The 20,622-nt window shown below is 41.5% G+C and overlaps 1 protein-coding gene across 1 annotated transcript in view; it reads left to right on the top strand.

Moving 5' to 3' along the window:
* Positions 1–20,622, top strand: part of cdh11 (cadherin 11, type 2, OB-cadherin (osteoblast)) — a 98,899-nt gene that overhangs the window by 7,655 nt on the left and 70,622 nt on the right. The window lies entirely within an intron of this gene.

Raw genomic sequence — 20,622 nt, 5'->3', positions numbered from 1 at the left:
ACGATGTGGAAAAGCATGTCAGGTCCACTTTAAACAAGCAAATGATTAGCAAAATTTCAACCAGTTTCAAAGGTGAAACAACTTTCTTTCATATTTTACCTTGAACACTCTTTCTCTCTGTTTTATCAGTATTGGGCTTTCCACTAGAGATAAATAGAGCGGCACACACAAACACACATGTGTACACACACAGACACACACACACACACAGATGCTTCAGAATGTATTTGCGGTGTGTTGGATGGATGATTACCATAATTAACATGGTTATGTTAATTGTATCAAGCTGACTTTGCTGATGGAAGACATTTGTAAAGGTGAACTTAACAGACAGCCTGCCAACGCCTCCAACATCGTGTCTGTGGGTGTAAATGCATGTATTCATAATGTGTGAAGACATGAATGCTGCTCGTTGCATTTGACTGGCCGGCAGAATCTGTTCCAAACAGGTGTGTGTCGCTTGTAAACAGAATTCATTTAGCATTGCATGTGCCGAAATGGACACACTGGGCGAAAACCGGACACCGGCCGTCCACACACACAGCCTCGGTGGCCATCTGAAAAAGCAAATGCCGTGTGGTGCTGATTTGATTATGAGCAGGGGTTGAGGTAAAGGACTCTGCATGAGAGGCGTGGGATGACCAGAGGAAAATAAACAGTCGGATAGTATGACTAAAAGGTGGCATCATGTGGCCCGACGGTGTAAAAACCTTGTAACTGTGACCTCTAACTGGCCGAGAACATTTGTTATTTGATCTTCCTCTTATACACTGCTGTTGTTTTGCTGCTGTTTAGACTAACAAGAAAGTGAGAAATGAAATTGGATGACATAGTGTACAGTGGACTGAAATAGCCACATAATGAACACTCTGAACATAAAGCTTCAAGGCAGAATGCACAACAAATTGTTATAAAGTGTGCTGTCTGATGTCATGGTGGGGGTGGGGGCTCTGGAGCATGTTTCTGAAAATAAGAAGCCTAATTATCAGATTATATGCCTCCTTTTGTTCTCTACCTACATTGTTAAAGCTGTATTATCTGCAGCATCATTAGCCTTCCGTTGGGAGACAAGCATTGCGTAACAGTTCAGAGACCAGCGTTTTAAGGCTTAAGAGCGGTTGTTTGTCCTCTCTGCGGGCAAATGAAGCCGGGTTCAGTGGCACTGTTTCGCTTAGTGCTGGGATGGAAGTGAGAGTTGAGTGTTGGTGCTTTCACCTACGATAACCTGTGTTTAAAATAAATGAATGGAGTGAAACTAAACAGGCTCTGCACCTTACTGTGTAGATTAGTATCGCTGGACCCAATGAAATGAAGCTTCTGAGCTTTACATATTCTAACAATTCAAAGTGTGCATGCACATTTCTAGCATTAACCAGGCAGCATGCCGGCAAGACACTCGCTTGATGTCAAAGTAACGCTTTGATCACACTGGGACTTTTCTAGTAGTTTTCAACCACTCCTGTCTCTTCTCTTCTTCTCTCATTTCCTGCATTCCCCTATCCCTCCTTCTTCTCAGCCCTACTGTCCTCTTCTGTTAGTCTCAGTCATATTTTGCTTCTGTCCTCTTCCTCTAATCTGTATTTGTCCCCTGTGGTTTTACAATGAGCGCAAAAATGTTCCAAAAATAAATTTAAGACTAAGAAAGATATATTCAAGAGAGTTTTAGTTTGTATATCCAATGTGATGTAAGCATAGATTGCAGTTTTCTTGAAAGATATTGATATCCACTTCTTTTTTTTGGGGATTTTTGGATTGAGATTTTCTTCCTAAGAACTATAATCAACAGCATGCACAAAAAAACAAACATTTGCAATCTTTATTCAGAGGGTCCCACTATACAGTAAACTTGGAAGGTTCCTCTTGTTCACTCACCTGTTTCCTCTTCTGTCGCTTTTCTTGAGTCTCCATTGGGTGCTTTCACACTACACAACTTTTAGACCCGATTTGTCAGTCGCAGAGCTCGCTGATAGATCTGTTGCAAATTGGCAGGCGGTGGGGAGTCAGCACTTGATCGTTATGTGTGAACAATGCAAAGACTCACCAAAGACCCTTGCCCATGTGTTAGCCACCCATTGCCAATGGCTGACAGATATTAAACAACCCAAATATCTGGATCTTTGGGGGGGATCCCTGTTGGAGCTTTAGCCAGTGAAAAAGCAAAGCATTAAATGAGGTCATTAGGATGAAGGGAATCCCGAAGGGGAAATCCATGAACCAAGGAGAGCTACAGAAGGCTTCGGCCACAATTCTTTATCTTCTTTGTTTTTTTTTTTCTTGTTTGTCTCCTGGTCAAATCACTACTGAGTCTGCACCATTTTTTTCCCCTTTGTTTCAGTTTTTGTTCTTTCCTAACTTAGTTTTGCCTTACAGATTGTACAAATTGCTATCATTCAGTATTCTGCAATCACAGTGAAAAATTTACACATTCAAGATGTGCTTCCCGGTGACTGCATCATGATGCACTTAGTGACTGGAAAGAAATTTACATTTCTCAGTAATCTACTCTGCTACATTTATCGACTCACCTCCTTCCACAAAAAATGTAATTTCTTAGTGCTGACCTAAACAAAAACTGGATTTATCATCTGCAATATTGGCCCATCCCTAGTCAGAACCAGTCAGCCGAAGATTGGCCGACTCTAATCGCCAGGCGATCCATAAGTACATCTCTAACAATAACTGAGTTCACTAATAAGCCACTCTTATAAAACTCTGCATTTATCACAACACACTCCCTTATTTCCCTACATATCAAGGTGTGATCTAAGAGATAACAGTGCTGCAGTCTCATGTGTAACTCCAGACACTCACAGTCTTGGTGTGAAACTACACACCCTCACATATTCTGATGAAAGCACTGCACTGCAAATCATGGCTCAGTTGCATGCACATATGCAGAAAGGCAGGATACAGTGCACACACCACACTGACGCACTGCTCGATATAATTCATGCACATCAAATTATTTTAATTTCTTTCTCCAAGACAGAGCATTACTGCGAGGTTGGCCTCTTTACTGTTATAACCTCTTCATTTGGCTCCGTTTGTCTCATTCTATTTGTTAACACTCACTGAACTCCACTTGCCCTCCGTTTTTCTTCTTGTTTTTTTTTCCTTTTCTCATACTTTTTCTCCCATTTCCTTTCCCTCTCACTGACCAGGCATCGATCATGATACTTACAGTGGTTTAATATAATTGAATATGATTGTTGCTTCTTCATTGGAGAGTATTATTTAACTTTTTTCCCCACACAAACATCTTGAGTACAGTGTATTTCTTTGCCTGCCCTGTGGCTTGAGGCATGAGTCAGAGACTTGTGGAGCTTTATTTGTACAAAACAGTATCCCTTTCTTTTCCATGTCATCTCTCCTCTTAGTTTTGGTTGATATGTATGCTCAGAGTGCCCATTTCCTCTCCTCTTATTATTCACTCCTCTTTAAAGTCGGTTCCATTTCTCATTCTCTCACTCCCTACATCTCTCTTGTCGGCTGCCGCTTTAGGTTTCACTTGCAGCTGCGACTGAAACGACCTTTTTTTTTCAGTTAAAATCCAGATATAGCCTCCCCAGGGGCCGCTTAATTGTTATTTTGTTAGAGTTACATACGGAGAGAGTTGTGCAAGGCCTGATACAAGGCACATTTACTGGCACTAATTCATGCGTGTAATAGAAATTGAAATGCAGGAATCTTGAAAGGAAAGTTGATTCTGTCCATTAAAGCATGGGCCCGTGTTAGTGAGCATTCGGTTTCTCTTAACTTCAACATTACCAAAATATGGTGTGGATATCTGAAGAATGCTTGTTGCAGTTTGAGTCATTTTCGCACCCTTTTTTCACCGTTTCATGGCGGGTATTGAATATCCACCGTTCTGCACATGAATAGTTTTAATGGCCAATTAAAATGCCACTGGCTGTCACTGCAGGTTATGTGAAACGCATACAGATAATCCGGTTGAGTTTATTTTTTTTTACATCGAGCTCCTTGGAGCCATTTTCATACGTTTTGTGCGTTTTCAGTGTTCATGTGGAGTGACATCGAATTTGTCACAGCAGTGTTTATTTTTATTGTGATGTTACGGAGGCAAACTCTACAAGCGTAGTTTATACCCCCGCGGCAAGGTTGAACAAACGAGGTCACTGTGACTGTGCGCACGTGTGTGTGCCTTTCTCTCATATGTTCATGCATGTATTTTCACGTGGGTAACGCTGACCACGCAAGGTCAGCATCACAACAAGGAAAGGTCCTCTGATGCAGTCTGTCTGTCTGCATGTGCGCGTGTAACCCAAAGGTGAGACGTTCAAGGTCACCCCGGGCTCTGTGTGGGTGTGGATGTGTGGACATTTTTCTGACTTTTCCTTGGCTTATCTTTATAAAAACCAAAAGTCTCCATAACCATAGAAGCACCTGGACAATCCAAACAAAGTCGGTTTAAACCCGTGTTAGATGAAGCTTAACGGTGAGTTTACGCTTGCTGCTGAAGGATACACTATGGATTAGTGTTTGGAGTTTGTGAGGTGGATGCATTCTCTGGAAAATCCTCCCAGGTGTGCTGTGTGAAAAGTACAGTGAGATTTTGTGTCTGTAAAGGCAGGCGTGCGGCGGTAAACAGATCGTTGCCAGTCTAGACAGCCTTTTTGACCTTTTAATATTAGAAAACAGCGGTGTTCTTTATTCAACAAGCCAATGCACCAAAACTCTCCGGCTGTTCGGAGCCGGGAGTGCTGAATACCATCGAGTTCAAAGATCGAAAGAAACATTTCAAAGAAAATATATGGCTTTGACATTTTGAGTTGAAAAAGTCTTTTCCTTTGTGAGGATTACCATCTTCCACTTATATATAAGATAAGATATCTCGCCAATGTTTTTATGAAGCGCGACTTGCTTCGAGTGTGAAGAAGCAGGTTCATTTGCTAAAGGAAACCTTCCTGGTGAGGTTTTACGTTTAGAAGTTTAGAAGTCGTAGCAGAGCTCTGCAGGTTTTCACAGAAAGCAGCATCTCCTCTCTGCAAGAAGGGTCGAGTCTCGGCCTGAAGCATTCTTTGTGGCGTCTGAGAGTTGTCTGTTTTCTGTTGCCTGTGTGTGTTGATGCCAGGTACTCTGCAGGAGTGAGAGTGAGGTTGCATTTTAGTTTTAACTCTGACTAGTGACCTGTTCGGGGTTGTATCCCTACATTCGCCCGCTGACAGCTGGGATAGTCCCTGGGATAGACTTGAATAAGATGAAGCAGTTCTGTATATCCTTAAATTAAATATCTGTTTAATCCTTAAGTCTCTGCACTAATGCAAACAAATGGCCATGGGTCAAATCTGGAACCATTCGGGGGGGGTTGGGAGTACTTTATCCACATGGTTGAAAAGGGCAGATTGCAACCTAAATCCAATATTTTGAAGAAATAGAAGTGAAAAAGCAAGTGATGAGATTCAATGTATGTATTTTAGTTGACTCTCCCTAATCCACATATACATATATATGCTATGGTGTAGGTGGTAACTCATGCATAGAGCTATAACAATAATAAAATGGATTTGGGTGAGCTGGCTTTGCTACTGTCACAAATGGTTACGTGGTGCAAATGTTCAAGAAGAAAGAGTGAGAGACGGGCAGGGCTGCTGTGTGCTGCTTTATTTCAGCAGCCACCCATGGACTAGCGTCGTCGTCATCTCCACTGTCCACCATGTCAAAAATATGGGTCAGAACAGAATAAACTGACTCATTTTCACCCTCTGAAAGCATCTCTTCAATCACTCTGGCAGACGTAGAACTGTGTCACATTGCAAATAACATGAACAACTATCCAAACCATTCTTGGGTGACCAGCGCCTGCAGATTGAGACACAACTGTGACAATTCAATTAGAATCACTTTGAAATCACCTTCGTACATGGATTGAAACAGTATTGTCTTTCATGTGTTATTTAAGATGTTCAAAACTGTCAACAAATTTATCTAGATGGGATCTGCATGCTAGAACTGAGATTAAATTTGAGCTGGGACTCTGAGTGAAGCCTAATATACATCAATTGAGCAGACCTTTGACTCGAGGGACATTTGAGTGCAGGTTTACTGAAGTATGAGATTGCAGAACAACAATGGACTCTATGTCAACCTGGAGAATGAAGGGAGTGGACCTGCATGGCTCCACCGTGGGGGTTATGGAGGATGGAGGATGGGGGTTTCATCAAGTATCCTCCACATCCAAGCACTGGCTTGGAAAACAGATAATGGGGAGGGAGCAAGCAGAAGGGATCACTTTCGAGGGGAGGATGCTTGGACATAATGCCTTTTGTGTCTTCCCTTGTCTCCCTAACTCCAGTGTTTGTCACTGGTTTGAAGGTAAAGGACATAATATGAGAATTCTGTGGGTAATTAGGGGTCATTACACTGCATGGTTAAGTGTAATGGGCTGCAACATTGCTGATCAATGTCCTTTACCCCAATGCTATCAACTCACCGGAAATCATTTATCATTAAAATGTGGTTCCTACCCAAGTCATCAATCAAAAATGCTTGTAAAAGCAGTAATTAAAGTGCACTGTTTTTCAAAGCCTATCAATACATTGGAAAAAAAAAGCTTGTATGCATTTCCAAGCCAAACTCTACAAATGCTAATGTCATCATACAAATCAATAGTACATTGAAAAGCTTTTTGGTGGGCTGTAATTGGTCAATTTAAAAAAATGAAAGGAAATATCAATGTAGAATTTGATAACAGCAAACAAATGCTGGCCCCTTGTTTTGAATTATTTTGACTCGAGGCTTAGTTTAAAATTACCTTCAAGAGCCTGCTGGTCTTCTAGAAAAACCCTTTTATTTACCAGGAAATACATAAAACACACTTTAAAGGGTTAAACACTTTACTTTTATCATGAATTACTTATTTCACCTTTGGAAAATGTTGGAATATGTGTGTCGGTCCTGGACTGACATCTAAAAAGACGCATTAAATGCTTAAACCCTTTATGACATCAGGCCCTAATTGGTCAAAGCAAAAAAAAAAAAGCCTTTTTAAAAGTGGATTCTGCCTTCTCACTAGTTTATTCAAGGATACCCAGAGTTAAACTGCACATGTGAGAGGAAAGTGTACTGTAAGTTGTAGCCATCTGGGGGCCTTAATGCTTTTAAGGATATTCATGCAGCTTGAGAAGCGAGCATTATGAATGAAAACTGCTTCAAAGCTTTAAAACTACTAATGGCCTCCAGACGAGCGGATCATGACCTGCCTTTAAGCACAAATGTTCAGCCTGTAAGGTCTCCATGGGCTAATTTGAATGTAAACAGTGAGCATCAGACACTGAATAAATGGGTGGGGGGTGGGCGGGGGGCTATCCCAGGCTGATGGCTGCTCTTTAAAGGCTTAGTGGCATCCACTAAGACCCTGTGTTCTGCCCCTTGCCTCTTCAATAGAGCACAGCTAATCTGGGTCTGCACAGGGCAGCTTTTTCGCCTGTTGGTCGGGTATCCACCTCCCCATTTCACTCATTTCCATCTCAGCGATTTAGCGTCTTGCTCAAGGACACTCTGACAGGACACACAGTTGTTGATGTTCATGCAGCTAAAAAAAAAAAAACACCCACACAAACAAAAAACTGCTGACCTTTAAGCCAGTGTCATCTGTCAGAACACTTGGCAAAAGCCTTCTGTTGGAGGAGAGAGGTCATCGTCCTATTCTGGCATAAATCCGTCTCTTTGTGACCTCCAGGTACTGATGTATACAGGACTGTCTCAGAAAATTATAATATTGTGATAAAGTCCTTTATTTTCTGTAATGCAATTAAAAAAAACTAAAATGTCATACATTCTGGATTCATTACAAATCGACTGAAATATTGCAAGCCTTTTATTATTTTAATATTGCTGATTATGGTTTACAGTTTAAGATTAAGATTCCCAGAATATTCTAATTTTTTGAGATAGGATATTTGAGTTTTCTTAAGCTGTAAGCCATGATCAGCAATATTAAAATAATAAAAGGCTTGCAATATTTCAGTTGATTTGTAATGAATCCAGAATGTATGACATTTTTGCATTACAGAAAATAAAGGACTTTATCACAATATTCTAATTTTCTGAAACAGTCGTGTATATATGAGGTGTGGGGCTGCTATTCTTTTTTTTTGGCTCCAAAGTATGGCACAAAAACAAGTTATTTAATTGAAAAAACATCTTCTTGTAAATGCATCAATCTTTCTCTATCTTACTACATCTTTTCTTTTTACCCCTCGGTGGTTCCCGGGGGTCAAGGTGTCAGCTGTTGCACAATGGGACAGCTGTATCTAGATCAGGCGAAGCACTACAGGCCCCTGGGGGTGGGTTTAAGCCAATTAGGCGCTGTCAATCACCATGACATATCACGGACACCCAGATCAATATTTGAATGAATGGACAGAGGGTTTGGGAGGAGGGCGGGACAGCAGACGGAAGGAGGACGGCACAGCGGGGCTCCGGGTGACTGGAGAGATTGAACATTAAGTGCACTGTAGCAGGATGGAGAGGTGAAGGGGATTAGAAAGCAGAGACAATGGATGATGGAAGTTAAGGATGGTGAGACAGAAAAAAGCATGCAAAGAGAGATGAAAGGTTGATAATAGTTAAGAAACATGAATAGAAGAAGAGACCTAAAAAGGGTAGTCGGAGGTAAAACAGGAAAGGCATCTTGGAGCAAAGAAAGAAAATTAGCATACGGCGAGATAATAAAAAAAGAGAATGTCTTAATGAGGCTTTTGCCTCAACCAGAGATCTCAAGAGATGGTGGAGATGAAAAGGTGCTCAAATCCGCATCCCATTTCTCCATCTATCTTTCTTTACTGATCAACTCCCCCCAATTTCCATCCCCTTTGATTCTGTGTGTCTGTGTGTATGTTTTTATGTATTCCAAAGAAGTGTGCAAGAGGTGCAGCATTTGTTTATCGTGGTTGGGGGACATCAGGAGATCTTATCTCCTCCTGACAGCTGGAAGAAGCGAGAAAGAGAAAAAAGAGGCCCCAGCAGAGAATCAATAGGCTTCAGAGAGGAAGACAAAGCGGGAAGAGGAGGAGGATGTAAGTGGCTGTTGCACGTCCCTTGAAATAAGAGACCACTGGAAGAATAAGAGATGTGGGGCAGAAGGAATGCCGATGCAGATGGTTAATAAAGGAGCATTTAAGAAAGTACGAAATAGTTTTGGGAAAGATGTTGATGCATGAATACAGAAAAGACTTAAAGAATCTAAATGAACGACAGTTTATGGAAGCGGAGTCACAGAGTAGATGAGACAGGAAGGATAACGATGTCAAAACTTTTTTCCTCTTGCACATCTGTCACATCCACAATATCAGGATATAATTCTGGAGCCTCTTTGCAGCTAAAAGCCCCTGTTCCTTTTACATTTTCAGCTGATGGAGCTAAAAGTGAATGGACTGTGGAGCTACACTACAGAGCTGCATTGACAGAAAAGGAGGGATGTGCCTGAACGGAAAAGAGGAGAGGAACTGATGAGAAAATGGATCGGGAAGGGGCATGGGTGGAAAAAGAACTATAGAAAGAGAGGAGAAGATGGTGTGCACACATCCAAACAAATTCAGGATGGAGGAGAAAAAGGGGGAAGAAAAGCAGAGGATGCAAGTGGCACAAAGAGAACAAAAAACAGAAATGCAACAGAAACATGAGCTGCTTTTGGAAACAATGATGATGAATGTAGGGACGTGAGAGGGAAATTACAAGATGAAGAGAGGCTCTGTAAAAGAACACAGACGTGAATAAAAGGCCAGATGAGAGAGAGAAGAATGGGACAGAAGCGCAGATAAAGGAAAGTGAGATGGAAAATGAGAAGGAGAGGATGTTGTTGTATGAATATGAATCTGGGAACATCTGGCACGACTGAAAAAGTTCTTTGGCCTTTTAAATCTCAATGTACGTGTGGGGAGCGGGGGATATTGGGAGGGGTTTTGTTAGTTTAAAGCAGCGATGCACGGCAACGAGACACCAGCCAGGCCTGCCACACTCACTTATGTACGCCTGATTGGATACAGAACGGGAAATCAAAGGTTTGAGAAAGGAGACGGCTGTGGGATACAGAGGAAAACAAAAAGAGGAAAACGTTGGAAGTGGGGGAGATGGCTGGAAAGAGAGGGGGGCAGATGGGAGTGATGGGTGGTAAGGGACTGAGAGTGATACAGGGAGGGAAGCATGCAGAGGACAGATCTGATTTTGATTGATTTACTTTGCTGTCCAAGGCCACCCAATCAAGTCATCGTCAGGGGATTTCTGATCTCTCTCTTTATGGAGGGGATGTGTAATTTCCTCGGGTCGTTCATGTGTCTGCTGGAGATGACACACAGTATATTTTCTGTCAGTGACACGGAAAGACAGTGCTCATCATGACCCACAGCTATATATATATATATATATATATATATATATATATATACACCGTATTTTCTGGACTATAAGCCGCACCTGCATATAAGCCGCATCCTCTCTATTTAAAAAAAAAAAGATATGCAAGCCGCAGATATTTATGTTGTTAGATTAGATATTTAAACATGTACAGAACCATTTTGAACTGTAAATGATGTACATGTTTGTACCTAAATAGATCCTTTCCTAACAGTGTCTTTTAACACGGCAGCAACTTTGCTGATTAAAACGGGACAGAACCAAGAGAAAATAACCCATATTTATTTATCTAAGTATCTGTTTAAAATCTGCTTCTACCTACTTCTATCTGCTAAAGAAGAAGTAGCGTATTCTTCTTTGCATTTATTTTGTCTTAGTTTTTATTCTAATTCCGGTTAAAGCGCCCCGACTGGTGGAAGAAAAATCCACAGAATAGCCACACCTTTGTATAAGCCGCACGGTTCAAAACCTATGAAAAAAGTAGCGGCTTATAGTCCAGAAAATACGATATATATCTATATATACATATATATATATATATATATATATATATATATATATATATATATATATATATATATATATATATATATATATATACATACTATATACAGTATATAAGTATATACAGTGTATGCATGAAAATAGTCTGTCAAACAGTTTTACACCACTCATTTAAAGAGACTGTTAGATGTTTTATCCTTTATGTGTTGTGTTTTTATTATCCTTAAGATTACATATAGGCTAAAAAAAAAATCCAATTTGTCCCGTTTCTCTGTGTTTTGCTGCCATTTTCTTCTGCTTTTCACTTCAAAACCAGAAGTACAATACTCCGTGTTGTGAGAGAAAAACACTCAATTTTCTTTCACTTTCACTTTAAGTATCCGCTGCAATGTTTTACAGATAACATTTTTATTGAATAAAATAGCATGCGCTCCGTCTCGCCCCCCTGCTTCATCATTCTCCTCATCATCTTATGTCTCTAAATGTGTATTCTGTCTGCTCTTTCAGACTATAACAAGGACATTTTCCGCCTCTTTTAACCCTTAAGGAGGCTCTGAATTATTCATAGCGCCAGGCTCCCACGTCTTTCACCGATGGGTCAGTCGCCAAGCCATACATTTGTAAATGAGAGTATTCCACCTTTATGAGTCCCTGCGCATGTGTCCAGGGGTGTGAAATCAGTATCAGTGATGTGGTGCGGACCAACATCTGTGTCCATATGCATCATGGCAATACGTCCTCATAATGGGGACAAAAAAGGCCACATCATGTGAGTGATGAAACTTTATGTTGAAGTAAACAGCAGTTATGTTTAAGAATGGAATAATGTCTAAGAAATGAATCTGTGAGGTGTATGTAATGTCCTCTCCAGGCGTGGATATGCAGCTGTGTGTGTGTGTGTACGTGTGTGTGTTTTTGGATGGGTCAGGCTCTCAGGTTTTTAAGACAAGACGTGTTTTGTCCAGCAGGAATTCTGTGTGCGCATGAGCGTGCGCATGTGTGTGTTTTAGCTGTCGAGTGCTGAGTGCTGCCAGGATTTGTGGCTGTGCTACCACAATGACCCTTTCATCCAGAGAACCATCTGATTGTGTGTGTGTGTGTGTGTGTGTGTGTGTGTGTGTGTGTGTGTGTGTGTGTGTGTGTGTGTGTGTGTGTGTGTGTGTGTGTGTGTGTGTGTGTGTGTGTGTGTGTGTGTGTGTGTGTGTGTGTGTGTGTGTGTCTCTCTGCAGGGCCATGAATGTGTCCATGTGTGTGTGAGTGATTTTGCAGGCTTCTTTTTCTGTGAGCCCCGATCTCTTTATCTGTCCAGAACAATAAAAGATGGAGGCCTGAAGGCACACACACACACACACACACACACACACACACACACACACACACACGGATGACAGACAACAGGCAGATAAGCAGACAGACAGAAACATTACTAAGACAAACAGAGGTGTATAATTCAGGTCATTGGTGCCCCCTAAACGTACACCATCTTTAATCCCAATATGTCAATACCGGCAGGAACTCCTTGTCTTGTCATCAGCGGGGGTCTGTTCCTTCCCCCGGAGGACGGATCTGCTCCTGCAGCTTCTCCATCCACGAGATGAGTCACAAATCTTGTTGAAAAACTGTCACTTTTGCGTACTTGCATTTCTTTTAAATCAAATGAACTGACAAGTGTACATGGACACCAGAATACAGTAATGCAAACATCAGCAGCATCCTCGAGAGAGAGAAAGAGCTGCAGGAGTCAGAGCTGCAGGATAGAAGCAGGGGGCAAAGCAGCGGAGCAGAAAAGCTTTTCAGATAAGAGTATATTAGTGGAAATACAGGTGGGAAAAGATGATGGGGGCGCAACGCTTTATTAGTTAGTGATGAGACACATTTTCGGCAGTGAAGAACAAAACGAGGGACTGGAGTCGTGGGTGGAAAGGTTATTTCCACTACTGGGAGGCTCAAAGGCAGATTAGTCTTAAATTATATCGACTTAAAAAAAAAATAAAACAAAAAAAGCAGGACTATTTCAGCTTAAGCCAGTGGTTCATCTCTAAGGCTGCAGTAGTCAGCATTTTCCAGACATTTCTGGTGCTGCATAGGGAAGGGAAAAAAATGAATATATAAATAAAAAAGAGAAGAGAGAGAGAGAGGGAGCAGAGAAAACCAAAACTGGAGATGAAATGAGGAAGGACATGGTAAAGTTCTGAAAAATAGAGATGGCAACAAATAGAAAGAAGAAATGAGACATAGGATGGAAGTGAGGGTTCAGTTTGCGAGACTATACACTGTCGTCAGGACAACCTTGTGTGTGTGTGTGTGTGTTTCCAAGCTACAAATAGTTCTGTTGATACAAACCAACTCTGACAGCAATCGTACACTCAGACTAGCTACTTTGATGAGGTTCGTTATCCCTCTTGTCCTCTCGTTCTCCCTCTCTTCCTGCTTGGCCTCCTCAGACTCCTGATTTGATGAGTTTTCCATGGCTCAGGCCCCCGGCCCCTCAGCGTGCACGAGCTCGTGTGTGGTTTTGGTGAAGGACCAAGCTATTGTTGGCACACTCGATCAGCTGGGCATGCTAAGCAAAGTCTGGCTTTAGTCCCCCCACCACTGTTTCTTGTCTTTCATTTATTAATTTATTATCTTTTTTTGCTACTTTTCTTACTTTGTCCTATAACTCACTTCAGCACGTCCCTTTTTTCCACATCGTTTCTTCTCTCAGGGTGCTGTTTGTGAGTGGTCTGGGGAAGTAAGTCATCTTTTGTTAAATGACTGTACAAAATCAAATTACATTCTATCTGAGGGGGATTTTTTGTGTCAATTTTTCAAAACAAGGACCTTGAGAACATAGTTTATTTTGTTTTGTTTTCTTTTTTTCTCTGAAACAAGAAAGGCAGAACTGACAGTTGTTTGACAGTGATTAAAGAATATTTATTTCCCTTCTTTGCCACCGTAGGGACTCACTTGCTCACTGTGTGCTATGTGTACAAAGAAATCAGAGGTGTTCTAGTATCAATACCAGTGCTCACAGAGATACACCATCTGATACAGAGTAATTGTCAGAATACAAATTCTTCCTTGTTCTGTAAAAATCAGTCCAACGAGTTGCACAGTTCTGCCTTGAAACTTCCTGTTTGGAGTCGGCGGTGGGAGAAGCAGTGGAACGTGAGTTGTTGGATAGATGGACGGTCTGTCGTTCGCATTATGTTATGCAACGTGGCATCACTTTAGGATGGAAAATCCCACCTGGGAAACTGTGATAACTGTGACCACTGGGACGGGAGTTACTTTGTGAGGGATTTGCCAACAGTAGTGATCGTAGGGAGCAAGCTGGATGACAAGTAATCAAGGATTCCTTCAAATGAAGCAGAAACTGTAATTTATCATGAAAAAGGACAAACTTCCAACTTCCATCTTCACTTCATTATTAGTAACCAGAGGTGTCTTCAGTATTCACATTCATTACTCAGGTAGAAGTATAGATACTAGAGTTTAAAAATACTCCTGCAGAAGTTGAAGTATCAACTCAAGTTTTTTACCACTATATAATATATATATATACAGTATAAAAGTAAAAGTAATGTAAGGGGGAAAAAAGCCATTAAGGACAAAAGCCATTGAAAATGAATGTATCTTAGTATAATGCAAATATGTTAAAGAACCATATATGTGTACTATTGAGCATTAACATGTGTTTCAGAGAGCAGCAGATATGATGACTAGTTGCCTATAAGTATTGTAATGGTGCAAAAAGTCAAACTTCAGAGGCATGTTATCATTTATCCTAACCTTTATTGGAATGTACATCCAAGTTTAGTTGCAGGAATCTGAGGGAACGGATGTAAGAACAAAACTGGACAAGAACATCTGAAACAACCACAACCAAATTCACTCTATCCGGATGGAGCAATTTAACTGGATAGTTTTTTTTAAAGGCTGAAATGAAATAGAGTAACAAGGCTGTTTTTAAAATGTAAGGAGTAAAAAGTACAGATAATTGTGTGAAAATGTAAGGAGTAAAAGTAAAAAGTTGTCTGAAAAATAATTACTCCAGTGAAGTATAGATCACCAAAATTTCTACTTAAGTAAGGTAACAAAGTATTTGTATTTTGTTACTTGACACCTCTGTTAGTAACAACACTGCTGTTCAGAAAGATAACGAATATCAACATTCAGCATCAGGACGATTAAAAAATTAACTTAAAAATGTCACTTTTTGAGATCTTTCTTCACATTTCCATCTCTTAAAAGACATTTGGCTCAACTAATTCTCTTCCAGAGTCTCAAATGCTTTATGGTTGACTCGGTTCATCTGTTAAATTGTGTTAGCGAGCATGCCTGCACATATGGCAAGAACAGGTGCATCATTTTTGATTCTCTCTCCATATTCATGTCAAAACTTTGAATGGAACCTAATTGAAAGGGGCAGTTCCTTCTGACACTAAAAATATATTTAATCAGAGGCTGGGTGGTCCGGTAGGAGGTGGGCCTGTCGTTATGGAAACAGCGGCTATTACAATTGTTGCATACGTTACATATTGGTGGAAGGTGGATGTTAGAGCCGGTGCTGTAAAGCAGGCGAGAGTTCCGCGTGGGAGACAGACAGAGGAAAGGGGGAGGCCCTGAAACAATAACTCATTTGCATAACACTACAATCAACTGCAGTTAAAGGGGGACTCGTTTTAATGATGCATGTGCCGGACCCGCAGGGATCACCGGTAGGAGGTAAGGGAATATAAACCACACACACACTCAGACATCCCAGTAAACGGTTAACAAACGAATCGACTGTGATGCAAATGCTTTTTCTTTTCATGGTCTTTTTATGTCCCATGTTTGTTCCTGCTGAACACTCAGCAGCAGCTTGCAGTGTTCCCTCTGCCTTTCAACCCTTTCACATGCGAACTTTAGCACAACAGAGAGGAGCCCAGGCTCTTTATTCCTTAATAGAATACACTGGAATGTCGAAATAAGAAAAAAGAAAAATCGTCTTCTCTATTTAGATTCTAGCTTTGGCTGCTTGTGTGTCTGTGACAGCAGGAATCAGCTTCTTCCTGCAGCACAGAGATGCCCATTTCAGTGGACAAAGACTTAAGTTTTACCAAATAAATGGAGAAAAAGGGCAACACCTGCTGTCCTGCCCTTTCCCAGACACGCAATTCAGTACGAGTTACTATAATACCTGTTTGAAAAGAATTAGAAAAACCCTCCCCCCTCATCATATTGATTGTAGGTGACACAGCAAGAGAAGTGGAGCTCTGTAACAAAACAAAAAAATCAGATGTGTGTTATGACTCTGTCCTTGGAGGAGCTGTTCAATGGGGGTGTGGCTGCACACAGAGCAGCAGGTTTACCACGACATCCAGATTCTGATCACCGCTGAGCTAGCGGGCTGTAGCGTGAGCTTTAGCAAAATCCTTGCAGGGTTTTTTTGCAGGGTTGTGAAATGATTCTCACAATAACTCTTAAGTTGGTGGTGTAGAAAAAAGAAAGACCAAGTCGGGGTGGGTAAAAAAGTTGGCAAACAGTGTTTTGTAGTAGATAAAACGTCTCTAAGTGTTTATTACTTTGTCTGTTTCTCCACAAATACACTGAAGCCTGAATACCGGGCATGACCTGCAGTTGTTGGTTATTTTAGAGCCTACAAACCGCTCACTCGCTGGATGGATTGAAGTGGAAGAGGGCAGCCCTGAGAACAGCTTTTCAGACCTCGGTGTAAGAGAAGGAGCAACTTGAATGATGACTAACACAGTTCAGAACACACTTACAAGGTTTTCCAGGAAACTGCATAAGATTGGGGAAGATGGAGTGATTTTTCATGGCTTTACAGCCTGATGTCCTCATCGTCAGATGTCCCTCTTCCAGCCGTGAAACAGGTTACAAGGACTTAAAACCACCGGCAGCAATCCTTTCATTCTTCAGTATTAGTATTTCTCAAGGGATGAAGGTTGTTTCATCCATTTTTAGGTATTTCATTAAAAAAGCTCTACAAAACTGATCCTCGATTTTGCATTCATGATCCTATGAAAGGCAAATGATTGTTTATATGGTGTGAACTACTTTTGCCATCACCTCTTTCATGAAGCATAATATGTTCTCGTTAATGTGGAATAAGTGTGATGGATGATCAAAGCATCTCGGCACCTCCTGAGTAGGTTTCGGTGTCCCATTATAGCAGCGTTAATTAACTAGATGAACACAAATAAATCAAGGCCTAATTTCACCCTTTATCTTGAAAATGTCTCAACATTTAGTAATGTGAAAATGTTTTCAGCCTCATTCAAATTGGTTTGACCTCGTGTCGTGCCTGTAATCAACCTCCGACACGGGACCTGAGTGGCTTCGTGGAGCGGCTTCGTTTGAAAAGGTCGCGGCCCCGCGCGGCCGTCGCTGACGTTCAACACCACCGCTAGTTGGCTCATGAATAAAAAACAGCCTTCTCAAGCTAAAATCAAATGGCTTTGAATGTTATTCAGATGTAGCCAGTTAGTGTCACAGCTGGCTGGCAAAAGCACAAACACGCCTTTGAGATTTGTTTTAATAGAAGGCTAAAAATAGATGCGAGTAAGAGAACAGGTTGATCCCCTCCCAGAGAGTTTTGTCCTGGTTTTTTATTTCCATAGCACTAGCTCCGTGCGCTTTTCCACAGCCCAGGACACACCCCCAGCGCCTGTGCCCTCCTCCCGCCTTATTCGTTATCTTTGACTCTGTTTGAGGATCCCCCGAGGCTGTTTAGAGGCGATCGGTGACAGATTCTGCTGTGCACGCGGGGAGCCGCCGGAGCGCTGCGGTAATGACAGGCAGATGGGGTTGTTCATCAGCAGACAAGTTTCTGCAAACAATGCAACTCCCTCTCCCGTTCTGTTTATCTCTCCATCTGAATGATGCGTATAAATGATGATAGAGAAAGGAAAATCCTCCTCTTCAGCCCTCCATCTCGTCATATCTTATAACGTCCTCAGCTGCCAAGGACCTGTTTTCTGTTCTTTCCTTTTTTTTCCCCTCCTTGTTGTTTTTATTTATTTATTTTTCCACTTCTGGGTTTAATAACTCATTAATAAAAAGTATCCCCGTTGTTGTCTCGTGATGAATTCTTAATGGGAATTATTATTTTTTTAATTGGTTGCAAAACTAAGTTAATCACTCCATATGAAATATTCCTGCGAGACACCATTAAAACTAATTACCGCCTCGTTAGCGGGATCACATTTTGCATATGTGGACATCTAAATCACCCGTGCACAGAAACAGGCTGGTCTAGGTAGATGCGGCTTCAGATGAAACAAACATGATATTATATGATGTCATTTATCTTTAAGTACTCTAAACTGAGCTTCACACCCTTAAGCTCACTGTTATTGGTGCCATTGGGATTAAAGAGATGAGTGGCAGCTAGGCACTTCTGTTTAAATGAACTTAATTGGTCATTAGGTGCAAGAAGCTCTACGAAACCTGACATTTTGGCAGTTTCTCAGTCTGGAGAGCTCAGATAGACTTCAGAGGGGGAGAGACGTAGGCAAGTATTATTCTCATCGGTATGGGAGGGGTTACAAAGCTGCTGGGTAATACAATATGTGAGACTCTTCATAGACAGAGAGCATTTAAGAGCGTTGCCACTCTTCTCTGAAGTGGAAATTGCAGCAGGTTCACCTCAAGGTTGGAACATGTAAAGCTCAAATAAACCTCAAGAAAAACAGAACAATTGGGAAAAGAGAACAAAGACCTCCTCAGAGGGTTTGCCGTTTGACCATATTCCACAGCGTCATCTTTCGAGGACACAAAACACATGCACCTCAAATCAATTGTTCAGCACGGAGGGGGAAGAGTGATGATTTTGGCTTGTTTAGTGGCCACAGGACGGAGACACTTGCAGTCATTGAGAAGGTTGTGGCTCAATACCCGCATGACTCCGTGAGGGACAGTCTCTGTCCGCTGTCACACGTGAGGCCGTCTGTCCAACAGCCAACGCTTGGCATGCAAAATTGTGTCATGAAACAGTTCAGTGATCTGAAAGACGGCAACAAATCCAGCCCACACCTGATGGAAAAGCTGGGGGCAATTTATTTATGTAGAAAACAATTAATTAAGTTTACTGCCGATAAAGCTCATTCAACATACAAAACAATCACAAAGTAATTATGTCATGTGTCATCCGAAGTTTCATTTACCACATTTTCAGGGCCAGATAAAAAAAAAAAAACTACGTCTTGATCCATAAAACAATACAATCAGAAAAGGGTAAACATCATTTTCTTTTTCATGTGACCGTACAGGTGCCTCAACAAATGGCTTTTTCTTCCCAAATAGGTCAAATCACCTGGACTGCAGCCATTCAGCAGTCCATAGTCCATTTATGTATTCTGCTCCAAAGACTAGCAGTGCACACTTTCTCTCTCTCTCACACACACACACACACACACACACACACACACACACACACACACACACACACACACCTGTGGGGGAAAAGCTCCTAGAAACACACACAGCAACGTGCACATATATGCTGCAGGGATGCCATGGATCCATTATTTTTCTGAAGTGGCTTTTCAATTCCACGGCTGATGCTCGACGGGGCGCATGTGTTTGCGTGCACGAGATGGTGTGATGTGTATGTGAGTGTGCGTGTGCGTGTGTGTGTTCTGAGGGTGGAGCTTGATCAAGATTGTGACATAAACCATTTATAGTCCTGCTGTAGTGTTTGATTGCAACCGTGCATGTGTGTGTGTGTGTGTGTGTGTTTGTGTGTGATTGCTGTTGACATGTTCAGGTGCAGGGTACATAGGATGATGAGATTTATTTATTTATTTATTCATACATTTATTTTTCAGTTCTATTTTTACTTTTTATTTTATTCTAAAGAGGCGTGTCAAGGAAAAGAGGAGTGGAATCTGTGATTGGAGTCAAAGGGGGAGATTTAGGGCGGCAACTAATTTCCTTCATTTTGCTGTGATTGAGAGAAAAACATTGTGAAGGCTCCATAAAACCATAAACATAAAAGAAATATCAGTGACTCAAAATGACTTCTCACTTTCTCCTGACGGGAAGCAGCTGAACAAAACATTCTTTGTGTACCAAAAAAATGTGAACAAAGTTTTGTGTGAAGAGATGGACCAGGAGGTTTTTGATTTAAAACCTGTTGTGACAAGGTGGCTTCATACCTGCTGTGTCGCCACAGGGAGCACAGCTTCAGGTATCTATTAATACTGCGGTTAGTTAACAGGCAAATAAACATCCAAGCGGCACATGAACAGAAAAAAAGGAACATTGGGAATAAAAAACATTTGACACTTGCAGGGTGTTTGGAGCCTCTTGAGCGCACAAGTCAGAGGGAATGATTAGATGCAGGGCAGGATGAAAACAAAGGATATAAACAGCGGATTCAACTTCGCACACAAAGCCTAAGTCTGAGCTGCACGAGGTAGTGAAAACTTTCAGCTCCGAATTGCCTCGCAGCTGACTTGAGTTTACAGCACGAAACACATCAGTTGGTTATACAAAAGAAAAAGTGGCAAGCAAAAAGAGGCGGAGGCAGTGACTAAAATTCTCCACCAGCTGACGTTTTATCATTCTAGCAGCGGTTCAGAGTCTAATTGATTACGACGACCCCTATTTTCAAACTGCAGTATCTCCATTGATCCAGTTACTGCCGCGGCTCAGCTCTCTCCAAGTGATTCTCCTAGTCATTACTGCCAAGATGAGGACTGCTTCTGAGGGGGCCCTTAAAATGACTTTGATGCAAAACCTCACTCAGCTCCT

Source organism: Cololabis saira, chromosome 17 (assembly GCF_033807715.1).
Source record: "Cololabis saira isolate AMF1-May2022 chromosome 17, fColSai1.1, whole genome shotgun sequence".
NCBI classification, from domain to species: domain Eukaryota; kingdom Metazoa; phylum Chordata; class Actinopteri; order Beloniformes; family Belonidae; genus Cololabis; species Cololabis saira.
This window is presented reverse-complemented; position numbering and strand designations above follow the sequence as displayed.